Raw genomic sequence first — 13,717 nt, 5'->3', positions numbered from 1 at the left:
TGTGCATTGTGCATTTCCATTTTACATGTATACTTTCTTTTTTAAATCAAAACTTGAGTTTTCACTTTCCCTTCATCTCTCAGACATAAAAAGAGATAAAAGGCAAAAAGATCACTTCAAAATAAAAATTTTAGAGTTTAAGTATGGAAAAAATTTAAAGCAATAAAAAATATAAGTAAAATAAAATTTATTCACACACCACAAATGAACACAGAAACTTTTTTATCCAAGTTTGGGATATTCCATTAGTTCAACACTAATAACACGGAATTTTATAAGAAAGAGATTTTTCTACACTTGTTTTAAAAAATGGATATGCATGCTTAAAACATCTTAAAGATGCAAATGACAAATGGATCCAAACCTTTTAAAGAGAATAACATTAAATTCTTAAGTGAATGTGCCACGGGATATTTACCCGATTCAAACAAGCCATTGTTTTGCCCATTTACAAAAGGCTGACCTATCGATTGTAGATGATTGTAAACTGATTTATCATGCGTAATGGGCTATATTTTTTAAAGGAAAGACTTATGGATTGGGATTGTACACTCAGTAAAAAATCCCCTGCCTCCCCCTTTTCCCGACGATTGCAAAACCTGATATATAAAAACTAAAAAGAGTTTACAATCCCTAAAAGTTACATACACTTTTTGGAATTATCGCTCTCTATATTTGTGCATTGTGTGTTTCCATTTTAGATGTATACTTTTTTCTTAAATCAAAACTTGAATTTTCACTTTCCCTTCATTTCGTAAACATAAAAAGAGATAAGTTACAAATAGATCACAACAAAATGAAAATTTTAGAGTTTATGTATGAAAAAAATTTAAAGCAAAAACAAATTTAAGTAAAGAGTATTTATTCACACACCACAAATGAACACAAAAGTTTTTTTATACAAGTTTCGGACATTCCACTTGTTCAACCATAATAACTCAGAAATAAAAGTAATAAATTTTTCTACACATGTTTTAAAAAATGGAAATGCATGCTTGAAACATGTTAAAAATGCAAATGACCTATGGATCCAAACCTTTTAAAGTGAATAACATTAAATTCTCAAGTGAACGTGTGGTAGGATATTTACCTGAGTCAAACAAGCCATTATTTTCCCCATTTACAATAAGCAAACCTAACAATCACAGATTATTGAAAAGTGATTTATCCTGCATAACGGACTATATTTTTTTAAGGAATGACTCATGGATTTGGAGTCAACACTCAGTTGAAAATCCCCCGCCTCCCCCTTTTCTCGACGATTGCAAAACCTTATATATAAAAACTAAAAAGATCTTACAATCCCAAAAAATTACAGACGTTTTTTGGAATTATCTCTCTCTATATTTTTGCATTGTGCATTTCCATTTTAGATGTATACTTTTTGCTTAAATCAAAACTTGAGTTTTCACTTTCCCTTCATCTCATCAACACAAAAAGAGATAAAAAGCAAATAGATCACAACAAAATGAAAATTTTAGAGTTTACGTATGGAAACAATTTAAATCACTAACAAATGTAAGTAAAGAAAATTTATTCACACACCACAAATGAACACAAAATTTTTGTTATCCAATTTTGGGAAATTCCTCTAGTTCAACCCTTTAGCTCGGAATTTTATGAGAAATAGATTTTTCTACACATATTTTAAAAAATGGATATGCATGCTTGAAACATATTAAAGATGCAAATGATCTATGGATCCAAACCTTTTAAAGAGAATAACATTAAATTCTAAAGTGAATGTGCGGTGGGAGATTTACCCGAGTCAAACAAGCCATTACTTTTCCCATTTGCAAAAAGCTGGCATAACGATCGTAGATGATTGTACAGTGATTTATCAAGCGTAACGGGCTATATTTTTTAAAGGAACGACTTATGGATTCGGGTTCTACACTCAGATAAAAATCCCCCGCCCCCCCTTTTCCCGACGATTGCAAAACCTGATATATAAAAACTAAAAAGAGTTTACAATCCCTCAAAATAATAGACACTTTTTGGAATTATCTCTCTCTAAATTTCTGCATTGTGCATTTCCATTTTAGTTGTATACTTTTTTCTTAAATCAAAACTTGAATTTTCACTTTCCCTCCATCTCGTAAACATCAAAAAGAGATAAATCGCAAATAGATCACAACTAACTGAAATTTTTATAGTTTATGTATAGAAAAAATTTAAAGCAATAAAAAATGTAAGTAAAGAAAATTTATTCAGACACCACAAATGAACACAAAAATTTTGTTATCCAAGTTTGGGAAATTTCACTTGTGCAACCTTAATAGTTCAAAATTTCGTAAGAAATAAATTTTTCTACACATGTTTTAAAAAATGGATATGCATGTTTGAAATATGTTAACGATGCAAATGACCTTTTGATCCAATCCGTTTAATGACAACAACATTAAATTCTTAAGTAAATGTGTAGTGGGATATTTACCCGAGACAAACAAGCAATTATTTTGCCCATTTATAAAAACGTGACCTAACGATCGTAGATGATTGTAAAGTGATTAATCATGCGTAACAGGCAGTATTTTTTTATGGAATGACTTATGGATTGGGAGTCGACACTGAGTTAAAAATCCCCCCTCTCCCCCTTTTCCAACAATTGCAAAACCTTATATATAAAAGAAAAAAAGAGTTTACAATCCCTAAAAATTACAGACACTTTTTGGAATTTTCTCTCTCTAACTTTGTGCATTGTGCATTTCCATTTTAGATGTATACTTTTTGCTTAAATCAAAACTTGAGTTTTCACTTTCCCTTCATCACGTAAACAAAAAAAATAGATAAAAGGCAAATAGATCACAACAAAATGAAAATTTTAGAGTTGATGTATGGAAAACATTTTAATGCAATATCAAATGTAAGTAAAGAAAATTTATTAACACACCACAAATGAACACAAATTTTTGTTATCCAAGTTTGGGAAATTCCACTAGTTCAGCCCTAATAACTCGGAATTTTATAAGAAAGAGATTTTTCCACACATGTTTTAAAAAATGGATATACATCCTTGACACATGTTAAAGATGCAAATGACCAATGGATCAAAACCTTTTAAAGAGAATAACATTAAATTCTTAAGAGAATGTATGGTGGGATATTTACCCGAGTCAAACAAGCCATTATTTTGCCCATTTACAAAAAGGTGACATAGCGATCGTAGATGATTGTGAAGTGATTTATCATGTGTAACAGGCTATATTTTTGTAAGGAATGACTTATGGATTGGGAGGCTACACTCAGTTAAAAATACCCCACCTCCCCCTTTTCCCGACGATTGTAAAACCTGATATATAAAAGCTAAAAAGAGTTTACACTCCCTAAAAATTAGAACCACTTTTTGGAATTATCTCTCTCCACATTTGTGCATTGTGCATAATGGGCTATATTTATGTACAAAATGATTTATGGATTGGGAGTCACCACTCAATTAAAAATCCCCCACCTCCCCCTTTTCCCGACGATTGCAAAACCTAAAATATAAAAGCTTAAAAGAGTTTACAGTCCCCAAAAATTACATACACTTTTTGTAATTATCTCTCTCTATATTTGTGCATTGTTCATTTCCATTTTAGATGTATACTTTTTTCTTAAATCAAAACTTGATTTTTCACTTTCCTTTAATCTTATAAACAAAAAAATAAATAAAAAGCAAAAAGTTCCCAACAAATTGAAAATTTTAGAATTTATGTAAGGAAAACATTTAAAGCAATAAAAAATATAAGTAAAAAATATTTTTTCACACACCACAAATGAGCACAAAAGTTTTCTTATCAAAGTTTCGGAAATTCCACTAGTTCAACACTGGGAATTTTAGAAGAAAGGGATTTTTCTACACATGTTTTTAAAAAAGGATATGCATGCTTGAAACATGTTAAAGATGCAAATGACCTATGGATCCAAACCTTTTAAAGAGAATGACATTAAACTCTTAGTTGAATGTGCGGTGGGATATTTAACCGAGTCAAACAGGCCATTATTTTGCCCATTTACCAGAAGCTGACCTAACGATCATAGATGATTGTGAAGTGATTTATAATGTGTATCGGGCTATATTTTTTTAAGGAATGAGTTATGGATTGGTGTGTCTACACTCAGTTAAAAATTCCTGCCTCCCCCATTGCCAACGATTGCAAAACCTGATATATAAAAACTAAAAAGAGTTTAGAATCCCTAAAAACTACAGAAACTTTTTGGAATTTTCTCTTTCTACATTTATGCATTTTTCATTTCTATTTTACATGTATATTTTTTTCTTAAATCAAAACTAGAGTTTTCACTTTCCCTTCATCTCGTAAACAAAAAAAAGAGGTAAAAGGCAAACATATCACAACAAAATGAAAATTTTAGAGTTTATGTATGGAAAAAATTTAAAGCAATAACTAATGTAAGTAAATAAAATTTATTCACACACCATACATGAAAAAAAAAGTTTTGTTATCCAAGATTGGGAAATTCCACTAGTTCAACCCTAATAGCTCAAAATTTTATAAGAAAAAGATTTTTCAACACATGTTTTAAAAAATGGATATGCATGTTTGAAACATGTTAAAGATGAAAATAACCTATGGATCCAAACGTTTTAAAAGAGAACAATATCAAATGCTCAAGTGAGCTTGCGGTGGGATATTTACCCCATTCAAACAAGCCATTATTTTGCCCATTTACAAAAAGCTGACCTTACCATCGTAGATGATTATAAACTGATTTATCATGCGTTACGGGCTATATTTTTTAAAGGAACAACTTATGGATTGGGATTCTTCACTCAGTTGAAAATCCGCTGCCTCCCCCTTTTTTCGACGATTGCAAAACCTAATATTTAAAAACTAAAAAGAGTTAACAATCCCTAAAAGTTAAAGACAATTTTTAGAATTGTCTCTCTCTACATTTGTGCATTGTACGTTTCCATTTTAGACGTATACTTTTTTCTTAAATCAAAACTTGAATTTTCACTTTCTTTCATTTCGTAAACATAAAAAGAGATAAATTGCAAATAGATCACAACAAAACAAAAAATTTATAGTTTTTATATGAAAAAATTTAAAGAAAAAACAAATGTAAGTAAAGAATATTTATTCACACACTTCGAAAGAACACAAAAGTTTTGTTGTCGAAGTTTGGAAAATTCCTCTTATTCAACCCTAATAGCTCGAAATTTCATAAGAAATAAATTTTTGTACACAAGTTTTAAAAAATGGAAATGCATGCTTGAAACATTATAAAGATGCAAATGACCTATGGATCCAAACCTTGTAAAGTGAATAACATTAAATTCTCAAGTGAACGTGCGGTGGGATATTTACCTGAATCAAACAAGCCATTATTTTTCCCATTTGCAATAAGCAGACCTAACGATCATAGATGATTGTATAGTGATTTTTCATGCATAACGGGCTATATTTTTGTAAGGAATGACTCAAGGATTGAGAGTCAACACTCAGTTAAAAATCCCCCGCCTCCCCCTTTTCCCGATGATTGCAAAACTTTGTATATAAAAACTAAAAAGATTTTACAATCTCAAAAAATTACAGATTTTTTTTGGAATTATTTCTCTCTATATTTGTGCATTGTGCATTTACATTTTAGATGTATACTTCTTGCTTAAATCAAAACTTGAGTTTTCACTTTCCCTTCATCTTGTAAACATAAAAAGAGATAAAAGGCAAATAGATCACAACAAAATGAAAATTTTAGAGTTTATGTATGGAAAAAATTTAAAGCAATAACAAATGTAAGTAAAGAAAATTTATTCACACACCACAAATGAACACAAAATTTTTGTGATCAAAGTTTGGGAAATTCCACTTGTTCAGCCCTCATAGCTCAGAATTTTATAAGAAAGAGATTTTTCCACACATTTTTAAAAAATGGCTATGCTTGCTTGAAACATGTTAAACATGGAAATGACCAATTGATCCAAACCTTTTAAAGAGAATAACATTAAATTCTTAAGAGAATGTGGGATGGGATATTTTCCCGAGTCAAAGAAGCCATTATTTCGCCCATTTATAAAAAGCTGACATAGAGATCGTAGATGATTGTAAAGTGATTTATCATGTGTAACTGGCTATATTTTTTGTAAGGAATAATTTATGGATTGGGAGTCTACACTCAGTTAAAAATCCTCCGCCTCGCCCTTTTTCCGGACGACTGCAAAACCTGATATATAAAAACAAAAAAGAGTTTACATTCCCTAAAAATTATAACCACTTTTTGGAATTATCTCTCTCAACATTTGTGCATTGTGCATTTCCATTTTAAATGTATTCTTTTTTCTTAAATCGAAACTCGAGTTTTCACTTTCCCTTCATCTCATAAACACAAAAAGAGATAAAAGGCAAATAGCTCAGAAAAAAATGAAAATTTTAGAGTTTATGTATGGAAAAAATCTAAAGCAATAACAAATGTAAGTAAAGAAAATTTATTCACACACCACATATGAACACAAAAGTTTTCTTATACAAGTTTTGGAAATTCCTCTAGTTCAACCCTAGTAGCTCGGATTTTTATAAGAAAGAGATTTTTCTCTACATGTTTGAAAAAATGGATGTGCATGTAGGAAACAGGTTAAGGATGCAAATGACCTATGGATCCAAACCTTTTAAAGCAAATAACATTAAATTCTCAAGGGAACCTGCGGTGGGATATTTACCCGAGTAAAAAAAGCCATTATTTTGGCCAATTAAAAAAAGCTGACCTAACGATCATAGATGATTGTAAAGTGATTTATCATGCATAACTGGCTATATTTATGTACAGAATGCCTTGTTGATTGGGAGTCAGCACACAGTTAAAAATCCCCCGCCTCCCCCTTTTCCTGACGATTACAAAACCTGAAATATAAAAACTTAAAAAGAGTTTATAGTCCCCAAAAATTTAATAAAATTTTTTTAATTATCTGTCTCTACATTTGTGCATTGTGCATTTCCATTTTAGATGTTTACTTTTTTCATAAATCAAAACTTGAGTTTTCAGTTTCCTTTCATCTTGTAAACAAAAAAAGAAAAAAAGGGCAAAAAGATCACAACAAAATAAAAATTTTAGAGTTTATGTATGGAAAACATTTAAAGCAATAACAAATATAAGTGAAGAATATTTATTCACACACCACAAATGAGCATAAAAGTTTCGTTGTCAAAGTTTGGAAAATTCCACTAGTTCAATGCTCGGAATTTTATAAGAAAGGGATTTTTCTACACATGTTTTAAAAAATGGATATGCATGCTTGAAACATGTTAAAGATCCAAATGACCTATGGATCCAAACCTTTTAAAGAGAATAACATTAAATTCTTAAGTGAAATTTAACCAAGTCAAACAAGCCATTATTTTACCCATTTTCAAAAAGCTGACCTCACGATCATTGATGATTGTAAAGTGATTTATCATGCGTAACGGGCTATATTTTTGTAAGGAATGACTTATGGATTGGTGTGTCTACACTCAGTTTAAAAACCTCGCCTCCCTCTTTCTCGACTAATACAAAACCTGATGTATAAAGACTAAAAAGAGTTTACAATCCCTCAAAATTACAGAAATATTTTGGAATTTTCTCTCTCTACATTTGTGCATTGTGAATTTCCATTTTACAAGTATAGTTTTTGCTTAAATCAAAACTTGAGTTTTCACTTTCCCTTCATCTCGTAAACAAAATAAGAGGTAAAAGGCACACAGATCACAACAAAATGAAAATTTTAGAGTTTATGTATGAAAAACATTTAAAGCAATAACTAATGTAAGTAAAGAAAATTTATTCACACACCACAAATGAACAAAAAAGTTTTGTTATCCAAGATTGGGAAATTCCACTAGTTCCACCCTAATTGTTCGGAATTTTATAAGAAAAAGATTTTTCTACAAATGTTTTAAAAAATGGATATGCATGCTTGAACCATGTTAAAGATGCAAATGGTCTATGGATCCAAAACTATAAAAAGAGAATAATATTAAATTCCCAAGTGAACGTGCGGTGGGATATTTACTTGAGTCAAACAAGCCATGATTTTGTGCATCAACAAAAAGTTTATCTAACGATCATAGATGAATTTAAAGTGATTTATCATACGTAACGGGTTATATTTTTGTATGGAATGACTTATGGATTGGGAGTCAACACTCAGTTTAAAATCCCTCGCCTCCCCCTTTTCTTGACAATTGGAAAACATGATATATGAAAAGTAAAAACGAGTTTACAATCCCTAAAAATTACAAACACTTTTGTGGAATTATATCTCTCTACATTTGTGCATTGTTCATTTCCATTTTAGATGTATACTTTTTTTTTAAAACAAAACTTTAGTTTTCACTTTCCCTTCATCTCATAAACCAAAAAAAGAGATAAAAGGCAAATAGATCACAACAAAATGAAAATTTTAGAGTTTATGTATGGAAAAAAATTTAAGAAATAACAAATGTAATTAAAGAATATTTATTCACACACCACAAATGAACACAAAAGTTTTGTTATCCATGTTTGGGAAATTCCACTAGTTCAACCTTAATAGCCCAGAATTTTATAAGAAACAGATTTTTCTACACATGTTTTAAAAAATGGATATGCATGTGTGAAACATGTTAAAGATGTAAATGACCTATGGATCAAAACCTTTTAAAGAGAATAACAATAATTTCTTAAGTGAATGTGTGGTGGCATATTTACCCGAGTCAAACAAGCCATTATTTTGCCCATTTACAAAAAGCAGACCTGATTATCGTAGAACATTGTAAAGAGATTTATCATGTGTACTGGGATATATTTTTGGAAGGAATGACTTATGGATTGGGAGTCTACACTCAGTAAAAAATCCCCCACCTCCCCCTTTTCCCGACGATTGCAAAACCTGATATATAAAAATTAAAAAGAATTTAAAATCCCTAAAATTACAACCAATTTTTGGAATTATCTCTCTCTACATTTGTTCATTGTGCATTTCCATTTTAGATGTATTCTTTTTCTTAAATCAAAACTTGAGTTTTCACTTTCCCATCATATCGTAAACTTAAAAAGAGATAAAAGGCAAATAGATCACAACAAAATGAAAATTTTAGAGTTTATGTATGGAAAAAATTTAAAGCAATCACAAATGTAAGTAAAGAAAATTTATTCACACACCACAAATGAACACAAAAGTTTTGTTATCCAAGTTTGGGAACCCTAATTGCCTAAAGTTTTATAAGAAATAGATTTTTCTCCACATGTTTAAAAAAATGGATATGCATGCATGAAACATGTTAAAGATGCAAATGACCTAGTGATCCAAATATTTTAAAGAGAATAACATTAAATTCTCAAGTGAACATGGGGTGGGATATTTACCTGAGTCAAACTACCCATTAATTTGGCCATTTATAAAAAGCTGACCTAATGATCATAGATGATTGTAAAGTGATTCATCATGCGTTACGGGCTATATTTTTGTAACGAATGACTTATGGATTGGGAGTCAACACTCAATTAAAAATCCCCCACCTCCCATTTTTCCCGACGATTGCAAAACCTTATATATAAAAACTTAAAAGTGTTTATTGTCACTAAATATTAAAGACACTTTTTGTAATTATCTCTCTCATCATTTGTGTGTTGTGCATTGTGCATTTCCATTTTATATGTATTCTTTTTTCTTAAATCAAAACTTGCGTTTTCACTCTCCCTTCATCTCGTAAAAAAAAAAAAGAGATAAAAGGTAAAAAGATCACAACAAAATGAAAATTTTAGAGTTTATGTATGGAAGTAAAGAAAATTTATTCACACACCACAAATGAACAAAAAAACTTTGTTATCCATGTTTTGGAAATTCCAGTAGTTTAACCCTAATAGCTTGGAAATTTTATAAGAAACAGATTTTTCTAGACACGTTTTAAAAAATGGATATGCATGCTTGAAACATATTAAATATGCAAATGACCTATGGATCAAAACCTTTTAAAGTGAATAACATTAAATTCTTAATTGAATGTTCGGTGGGATATATATCCGAGTCAAACAAACCATTATTTTGCCCATTTACAAAAAGCTCACCTTACGATCTTCGATGATTGTAAACTCATTTATCATGCGTAACGGGCTATATTTTTGAAAGGAATGATTTATGGATTGGTAGTCAACACTCAGTTAAAAATCCCCCACCTCCCCCTTTCCCAACGATTTCAAAACCTTATATATAAAAACTAAAAGGAATTTTCAATCCCTACAAATTACAGACACTTTTTGGAATTTTCTCCCTCTACATTTGTGCATTGTGCATTTCGATTTTACAAGTACACATTTTTCTTAAATCAAAACTTGAGTTTTCACTTTCCCTTCATCTCGTAAACAAAAAAAGAGATAAAAGGCAAATAGATCTCAACAAAATGAAAATTTTAGAGTTTATGTATGGAAAAAATTTAAATCAATAAAAAATGTAAGTAAAGAAAATTTATTCACACACCACAAATGAACACAAAAGTTTGTTATCCAAGATTGGGAAATTCCCCTAGTTCAACCCTAAGAGCTCGGAATTTTATAAAAAAGAGATTTTTCTTCACATGTTATAAAAAATGGATATGAATGCTTGAAACATGTTAAAGATGCAAATGACCTATGAATCCAAACCTTTAAAAAGAGAATAACATTAAATTCTCAAGTGAACGTGTGGTGGGATATTTACCCGAAACAAACAACCGTTATTTTGACCATTTACAAAAAGTTGACCTAATGATCATAGATAATTGTAAAGTGATTTATCATGTGTAACGGGCTATATATTTTTAAGGAATGACTTATAGGTTAAGAGTCAACACTTGGTTAAAAATCCCCCGCCTCCCCCTTTTCCCGACGATTGCAAAACCTGATATGTAAAAACTAAAAAGATTTTAAAATCCCTAAAAATTACAGACACTTTTTGGAATTATCTCTCTCTACATTTGTGCATTGCGCATTTCAATTTTAGATGTATACTTTTTTCTTAAATCAAAACTTGAGTTTTCACTTTCCCTTCATCTTGTAAACAAAAAAAGAGATAAAAGGAAAATAGATCACAACTAAATGAAAATTTTAGAGTTTATGTATGGAAAATATTTAAAACAATAACAAACATAAATAAAGAAAATTTATTCGCACACCACAAATGAGCACAAACGTTTTGTTATCCATGTTTGGGAAATTCCACTAGTTCAATGTTTAGAATTTTATAAGAAAGAGGTTTTCTACACATGTATTAAATAAAGGATAAGAATGGTTGAAACATGTTAAATTTGCAAATGACCTATGGATCCAAACCTTTAAAAGAGAATTACGTTAAATTCTCAAGCGAACTTGAGGTTGGATCTTTACCCGAGTCAGACAAGCCATTATTTTGCCTATTTAAAAAAAGCTGACATAACGATCATACATGATTGTAAAGTGATTTATCTTGCGTAACGGGCTATATTTTTGTAAGGAATGACGTATGGATTGGGAGTCAATACTCGGTTAAAAATCCCCCGCCTCCCCCTTTTCCCGACGATTGTAAAACCAGATATATAAAAACTAAAAAGAGTTTACAAGCCCTAAAAATTATAGAAACTTTTTGGAAGAATCACTCCGTACATTTCTGCATTGTGCATTTCCATTTTTTTTTTCTTCAAGCAAAACTAGAGTTTTCACTTTCCCTGCATCTCGTAAACAAAAAAGAGAAAAAAGGTAAATAGATCACAACAAAAATAAAAAATTTAGAGTTTATGTAAGGAAAAAATTTAAAGAAATCACAAATTTAAGTAAAGAAAATTTATTCACACACCACATATGGACACAAAAGTTTTGTTATCTGAGTTTGGGAAATTCCACTAGTTCAACCCTAATAGCTTGGAATTTTATAAGAAAGAGATTTTTCTACTCAAGTTTTAAAAAATCGATATACATGATTGAAACATGTTAAAGATGCAAATGACCTATGGATCCAAACCTTTTAAAGAGAATAACATGAAATTTTCAAGTGAACGTGCGGTGGGATATTTACCCAAGTCAAGCAAGTCATTATTTTGCCCATTTTCAAAAAGCCGACCTAACGATCATAGATGATTGTAAAGTGATTTATCATGTGTAACGGGCTATATTTTTTTAAGGAATGACTTATAGATTGGGTGTCGACACTCGGTTAAGAATCGCCCACCTCCCCCTTTTCCCGACGATTGCAAAACCTGATATGTAAAAAATAAAAAGAGTTTACAATCCCTAAAATTTAAAGACAATTTTTGGAATTATCGCTTTCTGCATTTGCGCATTGTGGACTTCCATTTTAGATGTGTACTTTTTTTTCTTAAATCAAAACTTGAGTTTTCACTTTCCCTTCATCTCGTAAACAAAAAAAGAGATAAAAGGAAAATAAATCACACACCACAAATGAAGACAAAATTTTTGTTATCCAAGTTTGGGAAATTCCACTAGTTCAACCCTAGTATCATGGAATTTTATACGAAAGAGATTTTTCTACACATGTTTTAAAAAATGGATATGCAAGAATGAAACATGTTAAATATGTAAATGACCTATGGATCCAAACATTTTAAAGAGAATAACATTAATTTCTCATGTGAACGTGCGGTGGGATAATTACCCTAGTCAAACAAGCCATTATTTTGCCCATCTAAAAAAAGCTGACCTAACGATCATAGATGTTTGTAAAGTGGTTTATCATGCATAACAGGCTATATTTTTGTAAGGAATGACTTATGGATTGGGAGTCAATACTCGGTTAAAAATCCCTCGCCTCCCCCTTTTCCCGAAGAATGTAAAACCTGAAATATAAAAACTAAAAAGAGTTTACAATCCTAAAATATTACAGAAACTTTTGTGAATTATCACTCTCTACATTTGTGCATTCTGCATTTCCGGTTTAGATGTGTACTTTTTTTGCATATATCAAAACTTGAGTTTTCACTTTCCCTTCATCTCGTAAACAAAAATTGAGATAAAAGGCAAATAAATCACAACAACATGAAAATTTTAGAGTTTATGTTTGGAAAAATTTAAAGCAATAACTAATGTAAGTAAAGAAAATTTATTCACACACCACCAATGAACACAAAAGTTTTGTCATCCAAGTTTTTGAAATTCCACTAGTTCAACCCTAATAGCTTGGAATTTTATAAGAAAGAGATTTTTCTACACATGTTTTATATTTTTGATATGCATAATTGAAACATGTTAAAGATGCAAATGACTTATGGGTCCAAACTTTTTAAAGAGAATAACATTAAATTCTCAAGTGAACGTGCGGTGGGATATTTACCTGAGTGAAACCAGCCATTATTTTGCCCATTTACAAAAAGTTGACCTAATGATCACAGATGTAAAGTGATTTATCATGAGTAACAGGCTATATTTTTGTAAGGAATGACTTATGGATTGGGAATTAACATTTGGTTAAAAAATCCCTGCCTCCCCTTTTCCCGATGATTGCAAAACCTGATATGTAAAAACTAAAAAGAGTTTAAAATCCCTAAAAATTACAGACACTTTGTGGAATTATCACTCTCTAGATTTGTGCATTGTGCATTTCAATTTTAGATGTATACCTTTTTTTCTTATATCAAAACTTGAGTTTTCAGTTTCCTTTCATCTTGTCAATGAAAAAAGAGATAAAACGCAAATAGATCACAACAAAATGAAAATTTACGAGTTTATGTATGGAAAAAATTTTAAGCAATAAGAAATATAAGTAAATAAAATTTATTCACACACCGCAAATGGA

Source organism: Aristolochia californica, unplaced genomic scaffold (genome assembly GCF_029961685.1).
Source record: "Aristolochia californica isolate CCGP_79_NKW_82.1479 unplaced genomic scaffold, dmAriCali1.0.hap1 SCAF_5, whole genome shotgun sequence".
Lineage (NCBI taxonomy): Eukaryota > Viridiplantae > Streptophyta > Magnoliopsida > Piperales > Aristolochiaceae > Aristolochia > Aristolochia californica.
The sequence above is the reverse complement of the archived record's forward strand: the minus strand, read 5'-3'. Positions refer to the sequence as shown.